Genomic DNA, 10,188 nt, shown 5'->3' with positions numbered 1-10,188 from the left:
CTTCCCTGTTCAACGGTTCCATCACTCTTCGCTCAAGTCATGTCTTTTTGTCCCAACAGCATCAATGGAAGGTGTATGTTCTTCAGTAACTCGAAACAATTGTCATATGAGTTTGGGCTTGTCACTTAGGTACTTCTGAATGAGTTCAGAGCCAACCACTCTCAAGAAAGTGGCCAAGGTTTGGTTTGCTACAGCTTTGGCAAACAAGGGTTGTTTACCTGTGCCAGGAAGACCACACACAATGACCTCCTCAGGAGGCTTTGTACCGTCTCTTCATAATACTCAGGATGGGTGAGAGGAAGCTCCACCGGTTCCTAATTTCCTGGATTTGGTTGTACAAGCCCCCACTATTGGCAGAGGTCTCGTGGGGGGCCTTTTCCACCTTCATCACTGTGACCAGGGGATCGGTATCACCCATTAGCACCCCTATCACAGTGTGCAGTGTGTGGTGGAGCAGGACCGAGCAGCCTGGTTTCAGCAGATCCTTGTCTACAAATGAAAGGGCCCCTACACAGTGCTCTGAGCCCCCAGAGGTGAGCCCCCAAGATCTCCGTCCCTCTCAGATCATCCACTTGTTCTCCTCCCTCTTCTTGATTTTCTTCTTAGGGTTTCATTTGTTCCTGATGTCTCATGAATTATCTTCTTCCACGAGAACATGGTCTTTAATTCTAACTTTGACAATTTTATCCGGCACTGAGTGTGAGGCATCAGCAGTGGTAGTTCACTGAGGCATCTGGTCCCTTTGAGTTCTTTTTTTCCCCACTCTGGTTGGTATAGGAGGGTCGTATTTCTTTTTCTTGTTCTTATCGTCCTTCTTACCACCTCCAGGACCACGGCCACCCACCATCTTGCCTGTGCTGCTGAAAGTGTGTGCGGCTAAGAGAGTAGATGTTAAAACTGTCTCCATCACACACCTCGCTTTGTGAGGTACTAGACATGTTAATTAGGTTGTGGTAATCGTTTCACGATGTATACACAGGTCAAAACATCACATAGTACACCTGATAAATATGTGATTTTTATTTGTCAATTATATCTCAATAAAACTGCAAAAAAGAAATAATTTATCTGGAAGAATAAGTGAGGATTCATGAGGATACCATAAGGCAGGAGTGTGAGATATCCTTCCTAAACACTCGCCATGTAGATTGTCTGCCAGTGGAAGAGAAAACTTGCATTATGAAACAAATGGGTGAATACATATTAAACAGCAATATAAGACAAAAAATGTTGCCTCTAATAAAAAGGAATTCTTTGAATTTTTTTTTTTTTTGAGACAGAGCCTCAAGCTGTCCCCCTGGGTAGAGTGCCATGGCATCACAGCTCACAGCAACCTCCAACTCCTGGTCTTAAGTGAGTCTCCTGCCTCTGCCTCCCAGGCAGCTGGGACCACAGGCGCCCACCACAACGCCCGGCCATTTTTTGGTTGCAGCTGTCATTGTTGTCCGGGCTGGATTCGAACCTGCCACCTTAGGTGTATGTGGCTGGCGCCTTAGCCACTTGAGCCACAGGCGCTGAGCCGAATTCTTTGAATATTAAAATTTACCCATAAACAACAACAAAATGGCTAACAAAAAAATGCCCGTGACAAGCAGCTGAGCACACAGCTGAACTAGCAGACTGGATGCAGCCTTGTGGTATATGGCCACACTAAAGAGCCCTCTTTTTAATTAAAATTCTTTAGGCAACTAATTTTGTGTATGGAGGAAGTCAGGAGAGAAGGACCCTATCCTCCATGGACTTGCAGCAGAAGTCCACCATGTCTTGAAAAGACTGAACAATGATTACTCTCAAATGAAAAATAATTTTTTTAGTAAGAAAAAGTTTATGTGTTTAATTTTCACTCCTCCTGTCTGTTTAATCCAAATCACTTTGTTTTACACTGCAAGAAAAATATATGATTAGTAATGAGAAGTGATATGAGTAGCAATGTTAAGACATTCCAGTAATCCTCCGACTCTGAGTTAAGCATTTTTAAACATCTCACCAAACCGTATGAGTAATTTTCACTGTCAGGGCCCGAGACTGGCCAGGTCTCCCACCCCGACACAGAGGCTGTGCTATCTTGCTTGGGAAAAATTACCCTTAGGTGCCTGAGGGCTATTCACCTTAGCAGGAGGGAGAGAGAGAGAAAGACAGTGTTCAAGGGAGAGAAACAGTCTTAATAGGAGAGTAAATCTTAGCAGTCTTCTTGGAGAGACGCCCTTTGAGCAGAGAGACTTCGAAAGAGTCAGAGGGAGCCGGTCGATGAAAGAATGTGTGCTCCGCGACTGTCTACTTCTGCAGCTTCTTATAGACTAAACCCCTGGCGATTTGCGCCACAGGTGTAGAGACTGCCAATCACTGCTGATCTCGTCTAGCGAGCTCTCATGTTAAGGAGCTCCGAATCCCTTCCCATCCCCATATCACCAAGGTGTTAGGTTACCCAGTTCTTACAGGTGTTTCTTCACAGAATGTTCCGAGTTCTCAATTCTCTTCCCATGAGCTATATGGTTTGCTACATTTCACACTAAGGATTTATTCATACGTAAAATGAATCAGGTGAGAAACTAAGATTTTTATTTGAAGAATCTAAAACTTAGGCATTTTGTATACTAAGGGGTTTGAAACTCAGGCCTTATTAAAATGTACACAAAATTTAAAGTTCTAATACATTTCTTTTGTCCTTAGGAAAAGGTAAAGGACGGTGCTCTAAGAACATATTCGTTCTGGGCAGTAAAAAGAAACCATGACTGGATTTCCTGGAGGAGTTTTGGACATTAAGTATCTATTTGGTCAAAATCCAAATGCAAGCCACAGGTTAAGTTCTCTGTCTCTCCCTCCACTTAAAAAGAAAATAAAGATCAGTGTGACAACATTTTTTAGGCCACGATAAACCACATTTTTCCTCATTTAGTTAATATATAATGCAGGTGGCATATTATGAATATGCTGAGGGTTTGCGAGAGTAATTGCTGCAGAGCTCACTAACTGCGTGCAGAGATGTTTCAGGAGGCACAGGAGGAAAGCAGACACTCAGGAGGCACAGGAGGAAAGCAGACACTTCACAACTCAGGAGCCCTGGGCTGGGGGCGAAAATTTTGACCCTGGGGGAATATTAGGTGATGTCTGGAGATACTCTAGGTGTTCAAAATGGGAGAGAGGGCTGAAGTGTATGGGGAACTAGTGGGTAGAGGCCAGAGACCTCAGTCCATGGCTCAGACCACTCCCTCCCCTGCAAAGAGGTTAACTGGCCTGAGATGTCAACAGTGCCAACATTCAGAAACCATCATCTAAACTTAACGATATTCTGATGTAACAACATATAACATAACCTAACCTAACATAAACATATTATCTTATTTTCCTTGGAAATTTGTTTCCTATGAATTGAATGGATAATACAGGTGATCAAATGGTAAAACTGCCTCTCTTCTCATGCCAATATGCAGAACTTACCAAATCCATCTCTGATATGGAAAAGTTTCTGGTACCAAGTGTTTACTTTCTTGTTACAGGAAGTAGTTGAGCCAGTAGTTTTCCTGTCGAAATTTATGGCTAATCTCATAAGAGGTTAAGGATGAGGAAGGATCTTGAGAAATGCACCAAACTGTGTTAAAGTGATACAGTATGCATGAGTTAGATTTCAGTATGAAATCAAATATGTGGGCAGTGATTTCCATGCTAGATGTTTCAGCAGATTAGGCTTCACCAGAGCACCTCTGAGTTGAGCACACAAAGTAGAAAGGCTTCCCAAGGTCAATGTACAAATACAAAACTGGGCTCTGCACACAGCTATCCAAATTTCCTTACCCTTTTTGTAGTTGAAAGGAGAAATAGTACATGTTCCAATGCATGTGCTTGTGTACACCCCCCCGCCCCCCCAAACACACACTCCTGCATACCTACCCTTACCTTTGGTCTTAAAACACTTTTCAAAACACTTTCCAAAAATATAGAATACACAGAATCCTTTGCATGTTTATTCACTGAATGATTTGGGAAATCATTTCTCAAAATACATTTTTTTTTAATCTTATTTTTCCTGGCTGTCAATAGGTATTATGTTTTTTTCAAAAAACCACTCTGTGTCAACTAGGAGAGAAATGATACTGGAAAAGTGGCCCCCCAGCCAGCTCAGCCGAGTAGGGCTTGGGGACCTACCACCTCTGTCTTGGTGGCAGCAGCCAGCAAAGGAACCGGCAGGTTGGAGCAAGCGGTGGGGAGCTTCCCTCCCCAACCAGAGGCTCCAATAGAGTGGTGCTAGAGGACCTGCCAGCTCTGCCTGCAGGCTGGAGCCAAAGGGGGAGCTTTCCTCTCCAACGGGAGGCTCCAGTAACAAAGAGACCAGGCTGATGAGCAGATAACACTGGCGATTCCTCCAGTGCATCCCTGATTGGTCCATTTTCAATCCTGCTCCTGACTGGTCTATTTTATAGACCAATCAGCTAAGCTCTCAGCTCATTGGACAACTGCCCCTATATAAACCCCTGAATAAAGAGCCTAGGGGCAGATCACTGCAGATGATCGAAGATTATCAAGGAAGAAAGAGCAGAAGAACAAGACTTCAGCAGATCATCGCAGACCATTGAGGGAGAGAGAGCAAAAGAGGAAGAGCTGTAACACTTATACCCTGCTCTGTGAGGAAGTTTGGCTCTTTGTAAGAGCTGTGACTCTTGCATCCTGCTCTGCAAGGAGGTTTGGCTGTTTGTAAGAGCTGTAACACTTATATAAAACCTATCTTATCCTGTTCTGCAAGGTTTGGCTCTTTGTAAGAGCTGTAATAATACCTCTGTAAATAAAACCTAACTTACTGTCCATCCTGTGGTCCATCGATTCATTCATCGAATCGTTGAGACCAAGAGCCTGGAAATCCAAAGTCAAAAATCCGGTATCAGAAATATTATGCATGAAGCTGTGTAAACAGAATTCTTTACTGCAACAGCTCCTAGGCCCTTTAGTGTGTATGAGTACACTGAGCATGGCAAGAAAGGGATTTAGAGCATGTAGTATTTCACAGTCTCATTTCACCAGGGAACCCATGTCTTCAGGTGTTACAATAAGACTTTCTTTTACATCATGCACTCTGGGACAAGCTGGCTTTGTGTATAAACTATTTAAAATACATTTATGTGGATGGGTGTGGTGGCTCACACCTGTAATCCCAGCACTCTGGGAGGCTGAAGAAAGTGGATTGCCTGAGCTCATGAGTTCAAGACCAGCCTGAGCAAGAACAAGACCCATCTCTACTAAAAATAAAAAAAATCCAGCTGTAGTCTCACAACTCCGGAGGCTGAGGCAGGAGGATCTTTTGAGCTCAAGAGTTTGAAGTTACATGAGCTACAATGAGGCCACAGCAGTCTACCCAGGGTGGCAGAGAGAGACTCTGCTTCAAACAAAAAATAAAATAAAATACAGTTATGAACAGACAGCCTGTGGACTATCAATCACATTCAGGTCACCTAATTTTGTATTTCCACATTTGACACACCAAGAGTTGGAAAAGATACTTTATAATTTAGAGCAGTGGTTCTCAACCTGCCTCATGCCCCAATGTATTTTCATTGTTAAAAAGGGGTCGCAAATCACAGGTTGAGAACCGCTAATTTAGAGAAACAAAATCCAATAAAATTAAGGGACTTTTTTCCCTGCCAATAATGTAAATTCCGTTTCAAAGCACTTCCCTTTCCTAATCCAAATAGCAAAGTAAATATGTTAGTTTGGAGAATGTAAAAATAAAAATAAAAATAAAGCTAAGTTCAAGCAAACACCCTTGACTATTGGGGTGCTTGTTCCACAGAGACCCATCATTGCTGGAGACACATGCTTTGCTTTGCTTTCCGTGGCTTAACAGTAGAGTGCCCCAGCTCCATTTTTTAATTACTCAAATGTGGGATCAGATCTCAGAAGAGACAAAGATTAGAATTTTGGCCGGTTCCAAAAAACACAGCTAAAATCTCCAACACTGTACAACGCGCTCTGTTGGCCTCCCACTTTCAGCTGGATCTTACTCTCTGTGGACATTTGAACCTATGATCTGTCCAGCTCTGATAAGGGATTTAGAGGCTTACTGAGAAGAATGCTTCTGAAGCTATTAAAACAACCAGCACGGGAAGCATGGGCTAAGCTGGGTTTGGAAAGAGGATAATGCTGCAACATAAACTTTAAAGCTGATAAAGAGATAAAACTTGTGAGAGCACATTGTCCCCGTCTGCACTTCTTCCTCCCGGATCAGTCACTGCTTCCCACGAGGATCTGAATCAATGTGGCAGCTCTGGCTCGTCAATTTCGGAAGGAAGCTCAGGGACAATTCGGAGTCATCAATTCACCTCTCAACTGGCTGCTGTTGATATGAGATATTAACAAGTTCTACTGAAAAATATCTTTTTTTGACTGAGGAATTAAATGAGTTGGAAAATGAAAATTTGTTAACCGTGCTCCTATGTTATGAATGCACACAGGACTATGTGTGCGTGTGCGTGTTATGTCTGTGTGTGATGACGGCAAGTGCCTGGCAGATTCGGGGCAACAGGTGTGTCTGTGTACGCTGTCCTGAAAGTTTCCAGCCATGTCTGTCTTCTCTATTTTTGCTATTACATGGCTGGATACTGTCAGGGCCCGGCTTAACTAGGTTCCAGACGCGGACCCCTAAACTACCTTGCTCAGGAACAATTGCCCTTAGGTGTCTGAGGGCTATCTACTTTAGCAGAAGAGAGAAAGAGAGAGAGTCTTAGAGTAAAGCAGTCTTAGAATAGATACATCTTAGTCTTTAGCAGAACTTAGTGATCTTCAGCAGAGAGACGACGTGCTGGCATTCAGCAGGCAGGAGAGGAGACAGAGTCAGAGTAAGCGGGTCCATGATAGATGAGCAAGCTCCCAACTGCCTGCTCCTCCAGCCTGATATAAGGCTGATCTCGTGCCTCTCAATAACACAGGTGTAGAGACTGCCAATTCACCAATGCTCTCATCTCACGAGCTCTCATGCTTGTTAGGAGAGCTAAATCCCTCTCCATGCCCTTTCCACCAAGGTGTTACGTTAATGAGCTATACAGGTATTTCTTATATCTCTCACTCCTCCTGGCCATAGGCTATACAGGCTACTACAGGCTACTTCTTGGACAGCCCTTGTGTATGGACGTGGGCATATGTGCGTGCACACACACCCACCCCCTCAACTGCATGACTCAGAAAACTGTAACTGAAAATTTTTGTAAGAGAAAATGCACATACAGATAAAACCAGAGTGTAAGTACCTTTTAATAAATAATAGGAAAATGATCTTTTAGCTATCTAATATAGACAGTTCTCATAATGCACTCTTAAGAGAGAAAATTCTCATGAATATCTTTTAGTCCTGACTGATAACAAAGGGAATGAGACTGTGGGGACACCTCTGCTTCTCCTGCTTCTTATTCTCTTTCCTCTCTTTTCTCAGTATGAGGGGACAAGCTAGGCAGGGCATTGGACTCAAACAAGGAAATACCTGATGAGCTTCTAGAAGTTGGACTGACTACCGAATCAGAACAGGGGAAACAGGGCTGAAATGTCTGGGCTTAAGAGCAAGGTCTCAGTTATGTACCTGCCCTACTTTGGAGGCTCTAACCCGACCAGTGTCTGGAACTCTGCGTGGCTTCCACCAAGGACTCAGGAAAGGCTGGCAAAGTGCAGAGGTTGTCTCAGTAAGCTCCTCTTTCCTGCCTTTATTTGTTCTGTGGAGGAGTTAAATCCCTTTTTGGTCATGTAAAGCCCTAATTCCCTTCACGGCAGTCACCCAACTGAACAATTTCCGTTCACCTCAAGTATAAGCTCTTTCACCTGAATGCTGTTTGTCAGGTATAGAGCATTCGGCCTAAAATACATATTAGTTTATTCCAGGGGTCCTCAAACTTTTTAAACAGGGGGCCAGGTCACTGTCCCTCAGACTGTTGGAGGCTGGACTGTGGGCCCCAGGACGAGTCGGCTGCTAAGCAGGACAGGTAGTGATGCTGGCAGGCCGGATAAATGTCCTAGGCAGGCTGCATGTGGCCCGTGGGCCATAGTTTGAGGACGTCTGGTTTATTCCTTCAATATGTCCTGTAAGTGAGAAGTTTCAAGACATCAAACATTCATCTAGTAAAGTGGATTTTTTTTTTTTTTTTTTAGACACAGAGCCTCAAGCTATCCTCCTGGGTAGAGTGCTGTGGCATCCAGCTCACAGCAACCTCCAACTTCTGGGCTCAAGCGAGTCTCCTGCCTCAGCCTCCCAAGTAGTTGGGACCACAGGGACCTGCCACAACACCCAGCTATTTTTTGGTTGCAGCTGTCATTGTTGTTTTGGCGGGCCCGGGCTGGATTTGAACCCGCCACCTCAGGTGTATGTGGCTGGCGTCTTAGCCACTTGAGCCACAGGTGCCGAGCCTAAAGTGGATATTTTTAATCAGCCCTGATTTTCAATCAGGGTATTTCAATCCCCTGTGCCTACTCTAGACCATTATTCTTAGCTATTTGCCAGACAGTAAGTTCATAAAACCATATGATTGGTTCACTTCATCTTTCTTAATATAAGAAAGATGTTCTTCTTCCTTCCCACCCCCAGCCCCTGTCGTTTCTAAGGAGAGTTTCAGCCAGAAAAGTGATCTGGGTACTGTGAACAGCAATGTGGGCATTTTTATATATTAGGACAAAAGCCTGATCAGAACCTTACTGTGCTTTACATGCCTAGAGGTCTCTACAGATTTCTCATCGGGCACAGCTTGGAGACACATAGTAGTTTCATGGTACACAGGTTTCTCTACTTACGAACTTATTTGTGAGTCTCACCAAAAAATAAAACAGGATTGGGATGTTGTTATGCATAAAAAGAATTCTCAGTTTTTGAGCGTGCGTTTAGAGCGCCTACATAGACGGCCTACAGACCAGTTTAGGACAGAGGTACGGAGATGACGCAGTGATCAGACCTCCGCTGACATGTGTACTCACAGACCTAACGAGGCGTATTCCTGCTGCGTTCTGTGAGGCAGGATTTCCTAGGTTTTATGATACAGGAATCATGAAAGTAAGAAATGGGATCAGACTTCTCGAAATGAGAAATTACACAAACTAAAAAGGGGACCATACTGGAATGTGAATTTGGGACTGGGGGTGAAACAAGGGCTCAGCTGTGGGAAGCTGGGAATGGAGGAAGCCGAAATGAGGACATCAAACAGACAGAGGCAGCAGACTCCAGATTTTGCCTCTAACTCTGCTCTCAGAATGTGGATAACAGCCCAGCATTGACCCTGTCAGCTTTCTGGTTTCAATCTATGCTCATGAAATGTTGAAGAAAAAGGACCCCCAAAACCCCTTTTCAGTGAAAGTATTTACATCCAGGGGAAATCTGAAAATAGGGACTGGATTGGAGTGACAATCTAGACTTTTTAGGTCAACAGAGGGGACCTTTTTTTAAAGAAGGGACAAAAGCATGGAGGAAAGACTGGAATCAGCCTGATGTTTTTAGGGACTCGATCAAGCAGTACCGCTTCCTTTATAACCTCTTTCCTTGTAAACACAAGGAAAAATAAAGAACGATATTACCTAACACTATCCAATATATCCATAGCTTTTATTAAGTATGGGATAGATGTTCAAGTAAGTTTACTTTAACAAGCTGTCTCGGGATTGGTTTTGTAGCCTGACTTAGAACATTTCTGTGAAGGTTTATCACTAAATATAAAAAGCATGCTCGGTAAAATTTTTCTTTTTAATATAATTATACTGTTAAAGACATACTTCAAAAGAATTTAAAAATAATTGAATCAGATGAAAATCTGGTTAATTTAAAGTATATCCCCCCTATTTCAGATTCCATATACTAAATATATGCTCCTTAAAATTCTATTTCCCATTCAGGCATTACTAATACTTCAGGATTATTGTGTCATTCTTCCTACTTAATATAACATTATTTTTAATTTGAGATAGGATCGCACTCTGTTGCCCCAACTAGAGTACAGTGGCGTCATCATAGCTGACAACCTCAAACTCCTGGGCTCAAGTGATCCTCCTGCCTCAGCCTCATGAGTAGCTGGGACTACAAGTAGCCACCACCATGCCTGGCCGATTTTTCTATTTTTTGTAGAGATGGGGGTCTCACTCTTACTCTCAAGCAACCCCACCTCAGCCTCCCAGAGTGCTGTGATTACAAGTGTGAGCTACCACGCTCAACTTCCCAGTTAACATTCTTTTTTTTTT

General features: G+C 43.4%; 1 protein-coding gene and 1 pseudogene across 1 annotated transcript in view; both read right to left on the bottom strand.

Moving 5' to 3' along the window:
* Nucleotides 1-847, bottom strand: part of LOC105888003 — a 1,398-nt pseudogene extending 551 nt beyond the window's left edge.
* The window catches only part of FREM2 (FRAS1 related extracellular matrix protein 2), a 198,320-nt gene that overhangs the window by 132,630 nt on the left and 55,502 nt on the right, over nucleotides 1-10,188 (bottom strand). The gene's annotated exons all lie outside the window — the stretch shown is intronic.

This window comes from Otolemur garnettii, unplaced genomic scaffold, assembly GCF_000181295.1.
Source record: "Otolemur garnettii isolate 467f Iridium unplaced genomic scaffold, OtoGar3 scaffold00154, whole genome shotgun sequence".
In the NCBI taxonomy this organism is placed as follows: Eukaryota; Metazoa; Chordata; class Mammalia; order Primates; family Galagidae; genus Otolemur; species Otolemur garnettii.
This window is presented reverse-complemented; position numbering and strand designations above follow the sequence as displayed.